Here is an 18,594-nt window from a genome sequence, read left to right on the forward strand (position 1 = left end):
CTCCCACAAGTGTGTACTCCGAAAGAGTGTTTAGTGCCGCCGCTCACCTTGTCAACAATCGGCGTACGAGGTTACATCCAGAAAATGTGGAGAAGATGATGTTCATTAAAATGAATTATAATCAATTCCTCCGTGGAGACATTGACCAGCAGCAATTGCCTCCACAAAGTACACAGGGAGCTGAGATGGTGGATTCCAGTGGGGACGAATTGATAATCTGTGAGGAGGGGGATGTACATGGTGATATATCGGAGGATGATGATGAGGTGGACATCTTGCCTCTGTAGAGCCAGTTTGTGCAAGGAGAGATTAATTGCTTCTTTTTTGGTGGGGGTCCAAACCAACCCATCATTTCAGTCACTGTCGTGTGGCAGACCCTGTCACTGAAATGATGGGTTGGTTAAAGTGTGCATGTCCTGTTTATACAACATAAGGGTGGGTGGGAGGGCCCAAGGACAATTCCATCTTGCACCTCTTTTTTCTTTCATTTTTCTTTGCGTCATGTGCTGTTTGGGGAGTAGTTTTTGGAAGGGCCATCCTGCGTGACACTGCAGTGCCACTCCTAGATGGGCCAGGTGTTTGTGTCGGCCACTTGGGTCGCTTATCTTAGTCACACAGCTACCTCATTGCGCCTCTTTTTTTCTTTGCGTCATGTGCTGTTTGGGGGGTGTTTTTTGGAAGGGCCATCCTGCGTGACACTGCAGTGCCACTCCTAGATGGGCCAGGTGTTTGTGTCGGCCACTTGGGTCGCTTATCTTAGTCACACAGCTACCTCATCGCCTCTTTTTTTCTTTGCGTCATGTGCTGTTTGGGGGGTGTTTTTTGGAAGGGCCATCCTGCGTGACACTGCAGTGCCACTCCTAGATGGGCCAGGTGTTTGTGTCGGCCACTTGGGTCGCTTATCTTAGTCACACAGCTACCTCATTGCGCCTCTTTTTTTCTTTGCGTCATGTGCTGTTTGGGGGGTGTTTTTTGGAAGGGCCATCCTGCGTGACACTGCAGTGCCACTCCTAGATGGGCCAGGTGTTTGTGTCGGCCACTAGGGTCGCTTATCTTACTCACACAGCTACCTCATTGCGCCTCTTTTTTTCTTCTTTGCGTCATGTGCTGTTTGGGGAGTGTTTTTTGGAAGGGCCATCCTGCGTGACACTGCAGTGCCACTCCTAGATGGGCCAGGTGTTTGTGTCGGCCACTTGGGTCGCTGAGCTTAGTCATCCAGCGACCTCGGTGCAAATTTTAGGACTAAAAATAATATTGTGAGGTGTGAGGTGTTCAGAATAGACTGAAAATGAGTGGAAATTATGGTTATTGAGGTTAATAATACTTTGGGATCAAAATGACCCCCAAATTCTATGATTTAAGCTGTTTTTTAGGGTTTTTTGAAAAAAACACCCGAATCCAAAACACACCCGAATCCGACAAAAAAAATTCGGTGAGGTTTTGCCAAAACGCGTTCGAACCCAAAACACGGCCGCGGAACCGAACCCAAAACCAAAACACAAAACCCGAAAAATTTCCGGTGCTCATCACTAGTAACAACCTGATTACTGATTGCTGCAGCAGCGTTTACAAGCATCTGTTACATATGAGATAAATGAGTAACGTCTGATGATATAGCGCTACTGAGAAAGGAGCCGCAGATTACTAGGCTACAGAGAAAAAAACGTTTTGATACATTGTGAAATTGATGTTGTTTTATATGTATCTGACATCAGTGGCGTAACTAGTTTTTCTCCCCCGAGCCAAAAAATTCTTCGGTGCCCCCCCCAACCCCCCCCCTCCCCCCATCCCCCATAATTGGCACTATTAAAGGGACAAACATGCGCGCGCCGAATGTGTGCGCCGCAAAAAAGGGGAGTGGCTTCGTCGGGATGGGCGTGGCTTTGCATAAAGGGGCGTGACATTGCAGGAAAATACTTCCTTATACCCCAGTTTTGCAACCTGCACGCCCAGACGTTAGCCACCACAGGAAAGAAAAATAATCCTGATTCATGCCCCTTACATTATTTGTCATTTTTCCTCCTTATAGTAATGCCCAGTATACATTATGCCAAATACTGCAATGACCCTTACACATTATGCCACACACAATAATGCACATGACACAATATGCACACACCGTAATGCCCCCCGACACATTATACCACACACCGTAATGCCTGTGATATAGTATGCCACACACCGTAATGCCCCCGACACATTATGCCACACACCGTATTGCCTGTGACACATTATGCCACACACCGTAATGCCTGTGACACATGACGACAGGAATCGCAATGCCTGTTATACATTATGCTACACACTGCAATGCCCCTGATAGATTATAGCACATACAATGCCTGTGACACATTTTGACACACACTGCAATGACCCTGAGACATTATACCACATACCACAATGTCCATGATATAGTATACAACACACAGTAATGCCTGTGACACATACCGCAATGCCCGTTATACATTATGCCACACTGCAATGACCCTGAGGTATTATACCACATACCACAATGCCCGTGATATAGTATGCCACACACCGTAATGCCTGTGATACATTATGACACACACCGCAATGTCCGTGATACATTATGCCACACACTGCAATGACCCTGAGACATTATACCACATATCACAATGCCCGTGATATAGTATACCATACACCGTAATTCCTGTGACACATACCGCAATGCCCGTTTTACATTATGCCACACTGCAATGCCCCTGAGACATTATACCACATACCACAATGCCCGTGATATAGTATGCCACACACCGTAATGCCTGTGACACATTATGACACACACCGCAATGTCCGTGATACATTATGCCACACACCGTAATGCCCATTACACATTAAGTCCTACAGTAAGGCTTCTAATTACTTTTAAATTACCTGCTCGTTGCCAGGGGTTTCATGCTCTTGGTTCCATGCACGGTGCCAGGGGTTTTCATGCTCAGGGTGTCATGCTCGTTGCCAGGTGTTTCATGCACTGGGTGTCATGCTCGTTGCCAGGGGTTTCATGCACTGGGTGTCATGCTCGTTGCTAGGGGGTAGTGCTTGTTGCTAGGGCTGTGCTCCCAGTGCCACATATGTCCCCAGTGCCAGATATTCCCCCACGGTGCCAGGTACTCACATGCCCCCAGTGCCAAATATAGCCCCCCCCCCCCCCTAGTGCCACATATGCCCCCAGTGCCAGATATTCCCCCACAGTGCCAGGTGCTCACGTGCCCCCAGTGCCAAATATAGCCCCCCACCATGTGCCAGGTACACATACAGTGCCATATATGCCCCCTCAGTGCCCCCCCAGTGCCATATATGCCCCCTCAGTGCCATATATGCCCCCCAGTGCCATATATGCCGCCTCAGTGCCATATATGCCCCCTCAGTGCCATATATGCCCCCTCAGTGCCCCCCCAGTGCCATATATGCCCCCTCAGTGCCCCCCCAGTGCTATATATGCCCCCTCAGTGCCCCCCCCCCAGTGCCATATATGTCCCCTCAGTGCCTCCCCTCCCGCACGCTCCCCTGCTGCTGTGAAGGAGGGACAAGGAGGGCACAGCGCGCGCCTCTCCCGTGTCCCTCCTGCATCTCCGTCGGGTCTAATAAAGGAAGTGCCGGTTCATGAGCCAATCAGAGCTCACGAACGGCACTTCCTTTATTAGACCCGACGGAAATGCAGGAGGGACACGGGCAGGGGCGGATTGGGAACAAAAAGCGGCCCTGGAAAAATTTGTACTAGTGGCCCCACATGGGCAGCACCAGAGGTGTAAAGTCTAGCCATGGGCCATGGCAGTAGCACCCTCCCCCCAAGACTTTCCAGATAGTGGGCATGTCCAGCACCAAGAGAAGTTAAAAATAAATACAATTAAATATTATGAGCACATTATAGGATACACCTTCAGAATTTAGGAAACTATATCATTCTCTAGAAAGATATATTTTCTTGCTTATTACACCAACCGCGTATCCCAATCACTATTCACTCAATCAAGCAGGCAGACAGAGCATACACTAGATCATCTGCAATCACAGGCTAAGTGGCAAAGTCATTTTCATATATGCAAATAATTTTGCATCTTATTCATTATGTCTGTCTATAAATAGGACCACATGTCCTCAAACAAAACAGGCCCCACAAGTGCGTCGGCCCACCGGGAATCTTCCCTGTGAACCCTATGGCCAATCCGCCTCTGGACACGGGAGAGGCGCGCGCTGTGCCCTCCGTGTCCCTCCTTACAGCAGGGAGGGTTAGTGACAACAGATTGACATGCTCGTCCGCATGTCAATCTGCTCTAAATCAGTGGCGGCGCCCCCGCAGCCCCTCGCCCCCAAGCCACCGCGAGGGCTGCGGGGGCAGTAGTTACGCCACTGTCTGACGTCAGTAATAGCTGCAGTTTCGTGAAAACTAATTAACCGGCCGGTGGATTGCATGTTTATCTTTTACATACTTTTTATAAATATTGTATTTTTAATAAATTGTCTAAGTTAATTCCTCAGCGCTGTAATATAATTATTGGTAACCCCTATATAGTTGGGCAACCCCTATATTATGGTAGCACAGGAATTAAGCTGATAAGCGCATGGTCAAAATCTGTGTGTGGATTATCAAACTACTGAGCATGGCATATTCACTGCAATGTGCAGGCACATCGCCAAAAAGAGACAGGATGGTGTGAAATTTTTGATCGCACGGGCGTTCTCAAGGTGATTGACAGGAAGAGGACATTTGTGAGTGGTAATTGACCATTTTCTGGGAGTGTCAGGAAAAACGCTGGAGTGGCCAAGCGGTTTCAGGGCAGGTGTGTGATGTCATCTCCGGCCCGATCAGCCTGATTTCTTTGCACTGGAGGAATAAGTATTGAGCTACACACACTGCACAGAATGGGGAAAACAATAGATGGAGAGTGTGTTGCGAATGGTTTTGCAGCTGCCCACTGACTGAAGGGAATTTTTGCGTAGCGTACACATGCAATCGCACACTTGCATGGGCAACGTTTCACTCCCACTATGTGGTGACTATATGATTGCAGGACAGTGTAATTTGCAGCACAGCAATCAGGTCTGATTTAGGACCACAGACTCTACCTCACCTCCTTCCTCCAGCACAGCACGTGTAATGGTTACAGACTCTACCTCACCTCCTTCCTCCAGCACAGCACGTGTAAAAGAATTCGAGGGACAAACTAGGCCCGAGAATAGATAAGCATCCTGGGTTTTTTAAAGAAGGAGCCTGGGGCAGGGAAGGGGAGAAAAGGGGAGGGGAGGGGGGGGGGGGGGGATAGAGCAGGTAACATAGCAGCATCCTATAGGAAAAGGGGGAGGAGACTTACCTGGGAGGTACAAAAGACCAGGAATGCCAGGCAGGATCCCTCTTTCATGCTGATCAAGGATCCAAGAAGGCACCGCCATCACAGCTCCTGGAATCAAGAGAAAGGAATAAGTACAAGTTTATTATAAGCCCTCTTATACACTTCATTATACCCACACTGCAGCACAAAGTCAAAACCCCCCTCATTACAGTCACCACACAATTCAAGCCATACACCAGACGCAGCCCAGGCAGCTAGCGCCCGCACACCAGTATGCCCAGACCCAGGAGGAATGCCCCCCCCCCCCCGCCGCCTCATCCAGGCGGACCAGGCAACGCACGGTCCCCAGCGCGCAGCTCCCCCCCGAGGGACCCGGCCGGGATCGGCGAGACCGCCGCCCGCATCACCCCTCCACACGTGGCTGGCGCGCGGCGGCCCGGAAGCGGCCTCCGGCGAGCCAGCACACACCCAGCCGCAGGCCGCACCCCCCCTCCTTCCGGCGCCGAGCGATCGCGTCGCGCTCGGCGCCGCCCAGCAACAAACTCCGTCTACGGCGGGTCAGGCCCCGCCGCCAGAGCCCGCACTAACGCCCCCAGCAACGCTGCACAGTAGCGGCGCGCACCTGGGTGTGTGGGAGCGGCAGCAAACTCAGTTAGCGGCTCTGGCAGGACAGACCCTGCCGCCGGAGCCAGTGCACACCCCCCCCACAGTGCTGCAATTAAGCCACCCGTACCCCCCAATACTGTCCCGGGGCACCCTCACGCCGCAGCAGCAATACGCGGCGACGCAGCAGCTGGGGTGGGGGCAACAGCCCGCAGCGCTCCCCCCCCCCCTGGTGGCAGGCAAGCATGCACCTCCCCCCGGCCCATTACCCACACTGGGCGGGATATTGGCCTACCAGTACCCAACCCCCATGGTACACAACCCCTGCGCAGCCCACAGCAGCAAGCCAGCATGCACACCCGGGAGGAGCACATATAGGGGTAACCACACACCAGCCGTGCGGCTTACTCCTCCCCTTAGAGGGCGGGCCGCAGCAGCAGGGGCAAGCAAGGGAGGCAGGGGACAGCGGTAGAGCGAGGGCAGGGGACCCCGGACAAGAGCATGGGGCACAGGCCCCACAGCCGTTAGAAGGGCAGCAGCAGGGGCGCCAGGCGGAGCGCACACAGGCGCAACCGCCAGATACGTTACACGTGTCCTATGTGAGTTTACAGGTTCCAGCCCCCATAGAAGGTAGACAACCGGCAACCGGGTCATCAACGGATCAAGTCGCGGCGGGCGCGCTGCGCGACGAGCGACAGAACGGAGCGGCAGAGATGGACAATCAGACACCCGCGACGTCAGGAACAGGTGAGCAAAAGTCTTTTTCTAGCAGCAGCGAATCATACACTGACTCAAGCGACTCATCTAGCTCCGCCGAAAGGAGGCGGCAGTTCAGAAAATATTTTAAGCGCAAAAGGAGTAGCAAGAAGCGCAACAGGGAAGCGGGGAAGAAAGGGGACGTGGGGCCAGATTCGCAAGTGAGCATGGTGCACTGCGCCAATACAGCAATATTGAGGGGGATTAGGCCAAAGATAAAGGATGGTATACGTAAGGGGAAGTTTGTGGACGTCTTCGCAATGACGGAGGAAGCGAAGCGCAGTCTAGAGGCGGCTAAGGCAGCGGGCGCAAGGGAGGAGGAGGCAAGGAGAGATTACGCGCATTGGACGGAGGGTATGTATGTTTTCGCAGCATGCTACATTGAATCAAGGCCAGCCGAGGCTTTAAACATCCTCCGGGACATGCACATGATACATAGCATGTACATGACGGCCAGAGCATGGGTTTGGAGGCAATATGACGAGAAATTTAGAAAAAAGCAAGAAGGTTTGAAGGTCATAAGCTTCGGGGTGAAAGACGTAGAAGTTTGGCTGGAAGTCACAAATCAGGCGGCGCAAGCAGCAGAACGCAGGCAGCCCTTTCTGCCAAAAGCAGGCGGTAGCACCACAGCAAAAGGAAAATGCTATGCGTTTAATTCCGCCACATGCAGCAGGGGAGCGGGTTGCCGTTACAAACACACATGCATGCGCTGCAGCGCAAATCATTCAGCCAGGGACTGCAGTCGCGCCCAGGGTAAAGGGGGGGATAAGCAAGGCGCCCTCCCCAATAAATACTGAACCGCTACAGCGGTGGCTAGGCCGCTACCCGCTAAGAGGGGAGGCGGCCTTTTTGGAGAAGGGGTTCACGGAGGGTTTCAAGTTGCCACTAGAGAGGCCAGTGTCAGCAGTAGCGAAGAGGAATTTAAAATCAGCAAGAGATTTCCCGGAGGTGGTCAAGGCCAAAATAGACGGGGAAATTCAATTGGGGCGCATGGCGGGACCATTCCCCTCGCCACCCCTAGAAGGGCTGTGCGTTTCACCGCTAGGGGTCGTCCCTAAGAAGGAGGCAGGGAAGTTCCGGTTGATACAGCACCTGTCTTTTCCAGAGGGCGAATCAGTAAACGATGCCCTAGACCCCCAGGCTTGTAGCGTATCATACCAATCGTTCGAGCAGGCGCTGGCCATGGTGCAGGGACGCGGCAAAGGGGCGTTGCTAGCGAAAGTGGATATCGAGTCCGCGTTTCGCCTGCTACCACTCCACCCAAATTCCTTCAAGTACATGGGTTTTAAGCTAGGGGAGCAATACTACATAGACAAATGCCTACCAATGGGTTGCTCCATCTCATGCGCTTTCTTCGAGCGATTCAGTTCATTCTTAGAATGGTGTGTAAGGGCAGGGACAGGCGCGAGCGGAGTAACGCATTACTTAGACGACTTCCTGCTAATGGGCCCTAAGGGCAGCAAGGAGTGCAAGGAGCTGTTATTTGCGACGCAGGCGCTTTTCAGTCAGCTAGGGGTCCCGATAGCAGCAGAAAAGACGGAGGGGCCCACGCCGAGGCTAACGTTTCTAGGCATAGAGATCGACACGGAGCTTGGCCTGTGCCGCCTACCGGTAGAGAAGATAGAAAAACTGAAGGGCATGCTGCTGGAGTGCGCAGGGGCGGAAAAAGTAACGCTTAAGCAGATGCAGTCGCTGTTAGGATTGTTGAATTTTGCATGCAGGGTCATTCCCATGGGCAAAGTGTTTTGTCGCAGGTTAGAGAAGGCGACCTGCGGGGTCAAGAAAGCGCGATATAAGATACGCATATCAAGCGAGCTGAGGCGGGACATGCGGGTATGGTTGGAGTTCCTAAAGGAGTTCAATGGGGTCCGAATATGGATGCCCGAGCCGGTGCACAGCGCAGGGCTACAGTTATACACCGACGCCTCTGGGGCAGTCGGCTTCGGGGCTTACTTGGGGGGGGAGTGGTGTGCGCAGCCTTGGCCGGAGGCATGGCTAAATATGGGCAAATTCCAGCACGTCCCATGTTTTGCACATACCTTGAATTTGGTGGTGCAGAATTATTTAAAAAACGAGAGGGGCGTGCAAGAGATGCTGTCAGTGGCCAGAAGAATTGCGGGACACTTTCGGCGTACAGGCACCACGTACAGAAGACTGGAGCACCACCAAAAACGCCTGAACCTGCCCTGCCATCATCTGAAGCAAGAAGTGGTAACGAGGTGGAATTCAACCCTCTATATGCTTCAGAGGTTGGAGGAGCAGCAAAAGGCCATTCAAGCCTATACAACTGAGCACGATATAGGAGGTGGAATGCACCTGTCTCAAGTGCAGTGGAGAATGATTTCAACGTTGTGCAAGGTTCTGCAACCTTTTGAACTTGCCACACGTGAAGTCAGTTCAGACACTGCCAGCCTGAGTCAGGTCATTCCCCTCATCAGGCTTTTGCAGAAGAAGCTGGAGACATTGAAGGAGGAGCTAAAACAGAGCGATTCCGCTAGGCATGTGGGACTTGTGGATGGAGCCCTTAATTCGCTTAACAAGGATTCACGGGTGGTCAATCTGTTGAAATCAGAGCACTACATTTTGTCCACCGTGCTCGATCCTAGATTTAAAACCTACCTTGGATCTCTCTTTCCGGCAGACACAAGTCTGCTGGGGTTCAAAGAACTGCTGGTGACAAAATTGTCAAGTCAAGCGGAACGCGACCTGTCAACATCTCCTCCTTCACATTCTCCCGCAACTGGGGGTGCGAGGAAAAGGCTCAGAATTCCGAGCCCACCCGCTGGCGGTGATGCAGGGCAGTCTGGAGCGACTGCTGATGCTGACATCTGGTCCGGACTGAAGGACCTGACAACGATTACGGACATGTCGTCTACTGTCACTGCATATGATTCTCTCCCCATTGAAAGAATGGTGGAGGATTATATGAGTGACCGCATCCAAGTAGGCACGTCAGACAGTCCGTACTTATACTGGCAGGAAAAAGAGGCAATTTGGAGGCCCTTGCACAAACTGGCTTTATTCTACCTAAGTTGCCCTCCCACAAGTGTGTACTCCGAAAGAGTGTTTAGTGCCGCCGCTCACCTTGTCAACAATCGGCGTACGAGGTTACATCCAGAAAATGTGGAGAAGATGATGTTCATTAAAATGAATTATAATCAATTCCTCCGTGGAGACATTGACCAGCAGCAATTGCCTCCACAAAGTACACAGGGAGCTGAGATGGTGGATTCCAGTGGGGACGAATTGATAATCTGTGAGGAGGGGGATGTACATGGTGATATATCGGAGGATGATGATGAGGTGGACATCTTGCCTCTGTAGAGCCAGTTTGTGCAAGGAGAGATTAATTGCTTCTTTTTTGGTGGGGGTCCAAACCAACCCATCATTTCAGTCACTGTCGTGTGGCAGACCCTGTCACTGAAATGATGGGTTGGTTAAAGTGTGCATGTCCTGTTTATACAACATAAGGGTGGGTGGGAGGGCCCAAGGACAATTCCATCTTGCACCTCTTTTTTCTTTCATTTTTCTTTGCGTCATGTGCTGTTTGGGGAGTAGTTTTTGGAAGGGCCATCCTGCGTGACACTGCAGTGCCACTCCTAGATGGGCCAGGTGTTTGTGTCGGCCACTTGGGTCGCTTATCTTAGTCACACAGCTACCTCATTGCGCCTCTTTTTTTCTTTGCGTCATGTGCTGTTTGGGGGGTGTTTTTTGGAAGGGCCATCCTGCGTGACACTGCAGTGCCACTCCTAGATGGGCCAGGTGTTTGTGTCGGCCACTTGGGTCGCTTATCTTAGTCACACAGCTACCTCATCGCCTCTTTTTTTCTTTGCGTCATGTGCTGTTTGGGGGGTGTTTTTTGGAAGGGCCATCCTGCGTGACACTGCAGTGCCACTCCTAGATGGGCCAGGTGTTTGTGTCGGCCACTTGGGTCGCTTATCTTAGTCACACAGCTACCTCATTGCGCCTCTTTTTTTCTTTGCGTCATGTGCTGTTTGGGGGGTGTTTTTTGGAAGGGCCATCCTGCGTGACACTGCAGTGCCACTCCTAGATGGGCCAGGTGTTTGTGTCGGCCACTAGGGTCGCTTATCTTACTCACACAGCTACCTCATTGCGCCTCTTTTTTTCTTCTTTGCGTCATGTGCTGTTTGGGGAGTGTTTTTTGGAAGGGCCATCCTGCGTGACACTGCAGTGCCACTCCTAGATGGGCCAGGTGTTTGTGTCGGCCACTTGGGTCGCTGAGCTTAGTCATCCAGCGACCTCGGTGCAAATTTTAGGACTAAAAATAATATTGTGAGGTGTGAGGTGTTCAGAATAGACTGAAAATGAGTGGAAATTATGGTTATTGAGGTTAATAATACTTTGGGATCAAAATGACCCCCAAATTCTATGATTTAAGCTGTTTTTTAGGGTTTTTTGAAAAAAACACCCGAATCCAAAACACACCCGAATCCGACAAAAAAAATTCGGTGAGGTTTTGCCAAAACGCGTTCGAACCCAAAACACGGCCGCGGAACCGAACCCAAAACCAAAACACAAAACCCGAAAAATTTCCGGTGCTCATCACTAGTAACAACCTGATTACTGATTGCTGCAGCAGCGTTTACAAGCATCTGTTACATATGAGATAAATGAGTAACGTCTGATGATATAGCGCTACTGAGAAAGGAGCCGCAGATTACTAGGCTACAGAGAAAAAAACGTTTTGATACATTGTGAAATTGATGTTGTTTTATATGTATCTGACATCAGTGGCGTAACTAGTTTTTCTCCCCCGAGCCAAAAAATTCTTCGGTGCCCCCCCCAACCCCCCCCTCCCCCCATCCCCCATAATTGGCACTATTAAAGGGACAAACATGCGCGCGCCGAATGTGTGCGCCGCAAAAAAGGGGAGTGGCTTCGTCGGGATGGGCGTGGCTTTGCATAAAGGGGCGTGACATTGCAGGAAAATACTTCCTTATACCCCAGTTTTGCAACCTGCACGCCCAGACGTTAGCCACCACAGGAAAGAAAAATAATCCTGATTCATGCCCCTTACATTATTTGTCATTTTTCCTCCTTATAGTAATGCCCAGTATACATTATGCCAAATACTGCAATGACCCTTACACATTATGCCACACACAATAATGCACATGACACAATATGCACACACCGTAATGCCCCCCGACACATTATACCACACACCGTAATGCCTGTGATATAGTATGCCACACACCGTAATGCCCCCGACACATTATGCCACACACCGTATTGCCTGTGACACATTATGCCACACACCGTAATGCCTGTGACACATGACGACAGGAATCGCAATGCCTGTTATACATTATGCTACACACTGCAATGCCCCTGATAGATTATAGCACATACAATGCCTGTGACACATTTTGACACACACTGCAATGACCCTGAGACATTATACCACATACCACAATGTCCATGATATAGTATACAACACACAGTAATGCCTGTGACACATACCGCAATGCCCGTTATACATTATGCCACACTGCAATGACCCTGAGGTATTATACCACATACCACAATGCCCGTGATATAGTATGCCACACACCGTAATGCCTGTGATACATTATGACACACACCGCAATGTCCGTGATACATTATGCCACACACTGCAATGACCCTGAGACATTATACCACATATCACAATGCCCGTGATATAGTATACCATACACCGTAATTCCTGTGACACATACCGCAATGCCCGTTTTACATTATGCCACACTGCAATGCCCCTGAGACATTATACCACATACCACAATGCCCGTGATATAGTATGCCACACACCGTAATGCCTGTGACACATTATGACACACACCGCAATGTCCGTGATACATTATGCCACACACCGTAATGCCCATTACACATTAAGTCCTACAGTAAGGCTTCTAATTACTTTTAAATTACCTGCTCGTTGCCAGGGGTTTCATGCTCTTGGTTCCATGCACGGTGCCAGGGGTTTTCATGCTCAGGGTGTCATGCTCGTTGCCAGGTGTTTCATGCACTGGGTGTCATGCTCGTTGCCAGGGGTTTCATGCACTGGGTGTCATGCTCGTTGCTAGGGGGTAGTGCTTGTTGCTAGGGCTGTGCTCCCAGTGCCACATATGTCCCCAGTGCCAGATATTCCCCCACGGTGCCAGGTACTCACATGCCCCCAGTGCCAAATATAGCCCCCCCCCCCCCTAGTGCCACATATGCCCCCAGTGCCAGATATTCCCCCACAGTGCCAGGTGCTCACGTGCCCCCAGTGCCAAATATAGCCCCCCACCATGTGCCAGGTACACATACAGTGCCATATATGCCCCCTCAGTGCCCCCCCAGTGCCATATATGCCCCCTCAGTGCCATATATGCCCCCCAGTGCCATATATGCCGCCTCAGTGCCATATATGCCCCCTCAGTGCCATATATGCCCCCTCAGTGCCCCCCCAGTGCCATATATGCCCCCTCAGTGCCCCCCCAGTGCTATATATGCCCCCTCAGTGCCCCCCCCCCAGTGCCATATATGTCCCCTCAGTGCCTCCCCTCCCGCACGCTCCCCTGCTGCTGTGAAGGAGGGACAAGGAGGGCACAGCGCGCGCCTCTCCCGTGTCCCTCCTGCATCTCCGTCGGGTCTAATAAAGGAAGTGCCGGTTCATGAGCCAATCAGAGCTCACGAACGGCACTTCCTTTATTAGACCCGACGGAAATGCAGGAGGGACACGGGAGAGGCGCGCGCTGTGCCCTCCGTGTCCCTCCTTACAGCAGGGAGGGTTAGTGACAACAGATTGACATGCTCGTCCGCATGTCAATCTGCTCTAAATCAGTGGCGGCGCCCCCGCAGCCCCTCGCCCCCAAGCCACCGCGAGGGCTGCGGGGGCAGTAGTTACGCCACTGTCTGACGTCAGTAATAGCTGCAGTTTCGTGAAAACTAATTAACCGGCCGGTGGATTGCATGTTTATCTTTTACATACTTTTTATAAATATTGTATTTTTAATAAATTGTCTAAGTTAATTCCTCAGCGCTGTAATATAATTATTGGTAACCCCTATATAGTTGGGCAACCCCTATATTATGGTAGCACAGGAATTAAGCTGATAAGCGCATGGTCAAAATCTGTGTGTGGATTATCAAACTACTGAGCATGGCATATTCACTGCAATGTGCAGGCACATCGCCAAAAAGAGACAGGATGGTGTGAAATTTTTGATCGCACGGGCGTTCTCAAGGTGATTGACAGGAAGAGGACATTTGTGAGTGGTAATTGACCATTTTCTGGGAGTGTCAGGAAAAACGCTGGAGTGGCCAAGCGGTTTCAGGGCAGGTGTGTGATGTCATCTCCGGCCCGATCAGCCTGATTTCTTTGCACTGGAGGAATAAGTATTGAGCTACACACACTGCACAGAATGGGGAAAACAATAGATGGAGAGTGTGTTGCGAATGGTTTTGCAGCTGCCCACTGACTGAAGGGAATTTTTGCGTAGCGTACACATGCAATCGCACACTTGCATGGGCAACGTTTCACTCCCACTATGTGGTGACTATATGATTGCAGGACAGTGTAATTTGCAGCACAGCAATCAGGTCTGATTTAGGACCACAGACTCTACCTCACCTCCTTCCTCCAGCACAGCACGTGTAATGGTTACAGACTCTACCTCACCTCCTTCCTCCAGCACAGCACGTGTAAAAGAATTCGAGGGACAAACTAGGCCCGAGAATAGATAAGCATCCTGGGTTTTTTAAAGAAGGAGCCTGGGGCAGGGAAGGGGAGAAAAGGGGAGGGGAGGGGGGGGGGGGGGATAGAGCAGGTAACATAGCAGCATCCTATAGGAAAAGGGGGAGGAGACTTACCTGGGAGGTACAAAAGACCAGGAATGCCAGGCAGGATCCCTCTTTCATGCTGATCAAGGATCCAAGAAGGCACCGCCATCACAGCTCCTGGAATCAAGAGAAAGGAATAAGTACAAGTTTATTATAAGCCCTCTTATACACTTCATTATACCCACACTGCAGCACAAAGTCAAAACCCCCCTCATTACAGTCACCACACAATTCAAGCCATACACCAGACGCAGCCCAGGCAGCTAGCGCCCGCACACCAGTATGCCCAGACCCAGGAGGAATGCCCCCCCCCCCCCGCCGCCTCATCCAGGCGGACCAGGCAACGCACGGTCCCCAGCGCGCAGCTCCCCCCCGAGGGACCCGGCCGGGATCGGCGAGACCGCCGCCCGCATCACCCCTCCACACGTGGCTGGCGCGCGGCGGCCCGGAAGCGGCCTCCGGCGAGCCAGCACACACCCAGCCGCAGGCCGCACCCCCCCTCCTTCCGGCGCCGAGCGATCGCGTCGCGCTCGGCGCCGCCCAGCAACAAACTCCGTCTACGGCGGGTCAGGCCCCGCCGCCAGAGCCCGCACTAACGCCCCCAGCAACGCTGCACAGTAGCGGCGCGCACCTGGGTGTGTGGGAGCGGCAGCAAACTCAGTTAGCGGCTCTGGCAGGACAGACCCTGCCGCCGGAGCCAGTGCACACCCCCCCCCACAGTGCTGCAATTAAGCCACCCGTACCCCCCAATACTGTCCCGGGGCACCCTCACGCCGCAGCAGCAATACGCGGCGACGCAGCAGCTGGGGTGGGGGCAACAGCCCGCAGCGCTCCCCCCCCCCTGGTGGCAGGCAAGCATGCACCTCCCCCCGGCCCATTACCCACACTGGGCGGGATATTGGCCTACCAGTACCCAACCCCCATGGTACACAACCCCTGCGCAGCCCACAGCAGCAAGCCAGCATGCACACCCGGGAGGAGCACATATAGGGGTAACCACACACCAGCCGTGCGGCTTACTCCTCCCCTTAGAGGGCGGGCCGCAGCAGCAGGGGCAAGCAAGGGAGGCAGGGGACAGCGGTAGAGCGAGGGCAGGGGACCCCGGACAAGAGCATGGGGCACAGGCCCCACAGCCGTTAGAAGGGCAGCAGCAGGGGCGCCAGGCGGAGCGCACACAGGCGCAACCGCCAGATACGTTACACGTGTCCTATGTGAGTTTACAGGTTCCAGCCCCCATAGAAGGTAGACAACCGGCAACCGGGTCATCAACGGATCAAGTCGCGGCGGGCGCGCTGCGCGACGAGCGACAGAACGGAGCGGCAGAGATGGACAATCAGACACCCGCGACGTCAGGAACAGGTGAGCAAAAGTCTTTTTCTAGCAGCAGCGAATCATACACTGACTCAAGCGACTCATCTAGCTCCGCCGAAAGGAGGCGGCAGTTCAGAAAATATTTTAAGCGCAAAAGGAGTAGCAAGAAGCGCAACAGGGAAGCGGGGAAGAAAGGGGACGTGGGGCCAGATTCGCAAGTGAGCATGGTGCACTGCGCCAATACAGCAATATTGAGGGGGATTAGGCCAAAGATAAAGGATGGTATACGTAAGGGGAAGTTTGTGGACGTCTTCGCAATGACGGAGGAAGCGAAGCGCAGTCTAGAGGCGGCTAAGGCAGCGGGCGCAAGGGAGGAGGAGGCAAGGAGAGATTACGCGCATTGGACGGAGGGTATGTATGTTTTCGCAGCATGCTACATTGAATCAAGGCCAGCCGAGGCTTTAAACATCCTCCGGGACATGCACATGATACATAGCATGTACATGACGGCCAGAGCATGGGTTTGGAGGCAATATGACGAGAAATTTAGAAAAAAGCAAGAAGGTTTGAAGGTCATAAGCTTCGGGGTGAAAGACGTAGAAGTTTGGCTGGAAGTCACAAATCAGGCGGCGCAAGCAGCAGAACGCAGGCAGCCCTTTCTGCCAAAAGCAGGCGGTAGCACCACAGCAAAAGGAAAATGCTATGCGTTTAATTCCGCCACATGCAGCAGGGGAGCGGGTTGCCGTTACAAACACACATGCATGCGCTGCAGCGCAAATCATTCAGCCAGGGACTGCAGTCGCGCCCAGGGTAAAGGGGGGGATAAGCAAGGCGCCCTCCCCAATAAATACTGAACCGCTACAGCGGTGGCTAGGCCGCTACCCGCTAAGAGGGGAGGCGGCCTTTTTGGAGAAGGGGTTCACGGAGGGTTTCAAGTTGCCACTAGAGAGGCCAGTGTCAGCAGTAGCGAAGAGGAATTTAAAATCAGCAAGAGATTTCCCGGAGGTGGTCAAGGCCAAAATAGACGGGGAAATTCAATTGGGGCGCATGGCGGGACCATTCCCCTCGCCACCCCTAGAAGGGCTGTGCGTTTCACCGCTAGGGGTCGTCCCTAAGAAGGAGGCAGGGAAGTTCCGGTTGATACAGCACCTGTCTTTTCCAGAGGGCGAATCAGTAAACGATGCCCTAGACCCCCAGGCTTGTAGCGTATCATACCAATCGTTCGAGCAGGCGCTGGCCATGGTGCAGGGACGCGGCAAAGGGGCGTTGCTAGCGAAAGTGGATATCAAGTCCGCGTTTCGCCTGCTACCACTCCACCCAAATTCCTTCAAGTACATGGGTTTTAAGCTAGGGGAGCAATACTACATAGACAAATGCCTACCAATGGGTTGCTCCATCTCATGCGCTTTCTTCGAGCGATTCAGTTCATTCTTAGAATGGTGTGTAAGGGCAGGGACAGGCGCGAGCGGAGTAACGCATTACTTAGACGACTTCCTGCTAATGGGCCCTAAGGGCAGCAAGGAGTGCAAGGAGCTGTTATTTGCGACGCAGGCGCTTTTCAGTCAGCTAGGGGTCCCGATAGCAGCAGAAAAGACGGAGGGGCCCACGCCGAGGCTAACGTTTCTAGGCATAGAGATCGACACGGAGCTTGGCCTGTGCCGCCTACCGGTAGAGAAGATAGAAAAACTGAAGGGCATGCTGCTGGAGTGCGCAGGGGCGGAAAAAGTAACGCTTAAGCAGATGCAGTCGCTGTTAGGATTGTTGAATTTTGCATGCAGGGTCATTCCCATGGGCAAAGTGTTTTGTCGCAGGTTAGAGAAGGCGACCTGCGGGGTCAAGAAAGCGCGATATAAGATACGCATATCAAGCGAGCTGAGGCGGGACATGCGGGTATGGTTGGAGTTCCTAAAGGAGTTCAATGGGGTCCGAATATGGATGCCCGAGCCGGTGCACAGCGCAGGGCTACAGTTATACACCGACGCCTCTGGGGCAGTCGGCTTCGGGGCTTACTTGGGGGGGGAGTGGTGTGCGCAGCCTTGGCCGGAGGCATGGCGAGAGGCCGGATGGACAAAAAACATGTTGCTGCTGGAGCTCTTCCCGATAATAGTGGCGGTGGAGTTATGGGCAGACAGGTTGGCTAACAAAAGCATAGTATTCTGGTGCGACAATTTAGGGGTGGTACAGGCAATAAGCAACCAAAAAGCGGAATCACCACAAGCGCTCAGGCTACTGAGGCACCTAGTGCTGCGCTGCTTGCAAAAGAACATAGACTTCATAGCGCGCCACGTCCCGGGGGTGGAAAATGAGATTGCGGATGCGCTTTCCAGGTTCCAGTGGGGTAGATTCAGGACGCTCGCGCCACACGCCAGGTCGGAGGGTTTACACTGTCCTGATTATATCTGGCAGATTATCAAGCCGGACTAGCAAGGCTAGCAAGAAAGGCAGTGGCACCGCGGACGCTGAGGACGTACGAGGCTGCTTTCAGCGAATGGCAGGCGTTCAGGATAGGAAAAGGAGAGGCGGGTAAGAACGCTCGCGAGGAACTGTTGCAGTACGTGTGGCAGGGGTATAGCAAGGGGAGATCTAAGGCAGCAATGTCCGCAGCACTGGCAGGGATAGCATACGTCTCTAAGCTGAGAGGGGAAGAAGACCCTACAAAGTCATTTTTGTTGGCAAAAGCCCTAAAAGGGTGGGCAAGGGAGCAGGCAGCGCCAGGCGATGCGCGCAGGCCCATAGGGCGGCCCATGCTTAAGAGCTTAATAGAAGTAGTCAGTCGCATCGCAGC

This window comes from Pseudophryne corroboree, chromosome 3, assembly GCF_028390025.1.
Source record: "Pseudophryne corroboree isolate aPseCor3 chromosome 3, aPseCor3.hap2, whole genome shotgun sequence".
In the NCBI taxonomy this organism is placed as follows: domain Eukaryota; kingdom Metazoa; phylum Chordata; class Amphibia; order Anura; family Myobatrachidae; genus Pseudophryne; species Pseudophryne corroboree.